Here is a 2047-nt window from a genome sequence, read left to right on the forward strand (position 1 = left end):
GTGTGTGTATATATATATATATATATATATATATATATATATATATATATATATATGAGATTGATGGACAGACAGGCAGATACACAACAGACAGGTAGATGATAGCATGGATTAATATGGATAGATGGCGATGACAGAGTCCATCACCACTGACAGGAAGAAATGAAGACAGGTCATAGGAAGATCCAGAAGCTACCCAAATACTAAAAGACCCCATGGGCAAGGTGGCAACAGCAGAGGAGCCTGCAAAGGAGCCTGGAGAGCTCTTGAGGGTGGGTCCAAGAAGCCAACAGGTAATAATACGGGTCTGTAGCTTGAAAACTGAAGGTGTCAGATCCCCTGGAACTGGAGTTACAGACAGTTGGGAGCTGCCATGTGGGTGCTGGGAATTGAACTCAGGTCCTCTGGAAGATCAGTCAGTGCTCTTAACCACTGAGCCATCTCTCTGGCCCCACTTGCAACATTCTTTAGCTCACATAAAACACAACTAAGGTAACACATGGTCAAAGACTGGAAAGATAAAAATTAAGCACACCGTGGTTGCAGTGATTCTGTACAGGTGTGTACAGGTGAAGGGAAAGAGTTGCTAAAATCAAATCCACCAGGGCCAGCAAGAAGGCATAAGTGCTAAAGGTGCTGCTGCCAAGCCTGACAGCCTGAGTTCAATTCCCAGGACCCACAGGGTGGGAGGAGAGAACCAACTCCCAAAAGTAGTCACCAAAGGTGATCGCATATACTGATCACCCACAGTCCTTGACAGGGAGAAAGGGGAGGTCTGCCAAGGAGAGAGAGAACTCAGAGGAGTGAAGCTCTCACCCCTACAAGCAGGAGGAGTCAAAGCCTAATTCTGCACTTGCCTAATGCACCAGTGACCCTAAGTTCAGTCCTTAGCACTGCAAAAGATAAACGGAAAGGAAGGAGATGGTGGGTGTGGCTCAGTTGGTACTGTGCTTCCTAGCACCCACAGAGTCACGGGTTCACCCAGGCACGGTAGAAACCTGGCATCTTTGCTTTCTGTTTCTGTGATATACACTATGACTCGAAGCAACCTTGGGAGGAAAGGACTTGTTTGGATTATACATCACAGGCTACAGTCTATTGTGAGCCTTAGCTTACCAGGGACCCCCTGAGTGAAGCACACAGAGCTGGGAATCAATGCAAAAAGCAAGAGGAATTTATTGTTCCAGTGCACTGGGGCTGTCCCAGACCCAAAGGAGAGGTGGTGACCCCTGGTGGCCCGGTCCGCAAGTTTTTATATGGTTTTTTATATGGTTTCCAGGAGCATCAGCAACTAGGCACAATATGATTGGTGGAACAGTGTGCCTTTTAAACTGCTCTGAGCTGACTTCTTCGCTATCACAGAGGAAAGTCAGAGCAGGAACCTGAAGACAAGATCTGAAGCAGAGACCATGGAGGAGCAGAAAATGCTTACCAGTCTGCTCAGCCTGCTTTCTCATGCAAGCCAGGATCACTTGCCCACACAGGGGTGGTGCCACTAGGCCCTCCCACATCAATCATTCACTAAGAAAAATGCCCCAAAGACTTGCCCATGGGCTAATGTGATGGGGACAATTCCTCAGGTGAGGTTTCCTCTTCCCAGAGAATGCTAGCTTGTGTCAAGATGACAGACAAGCAAACGATCCCCCCCAGAAAAACCCAGAGAATGCTAGCTTGTGTCAAGATGACAGACAAACAAACGATCCCCCCAAAAAAAACCCAGAGAATGCTAGCTTGTGTCAAGATGACAAACAATTCCCCCCCCCAAAAACAAAAAACAAAAAACAAAAACAAAAAAACAAAAAAAGCACTCAGGAGCACACCAAGCACGGTGGGTTTTGCCTATAATTCCAGCATTTTAGAGATGGAGGCAAGAGGATCAGAAATTCAAACATACATTGTGAATTCCAGACTAGCCTGGGCTACATGAGACCCTGTCTCAAAATAAACAAACAAAAATAAATAGATAAAAAATAAACAAAAGCTCAATTCTGCTTGTGCTATGTCCTCCTTGTTCCTCCTGCCTCAGTTTCTCCACATTTATAGAAGG

This window comes from Mus pahari, chromosome 19 (genome assembly GCF_900095145.1).
Source record: "Mus pahari chromosome 19, PAHARI_EIJ_v1.1, whole genome shotgun sequence".
NCBI lineage: Eukaryota > Metazoa > Chordata > Mammalia > Rodentia > Muridae > Mus > Mus pahari.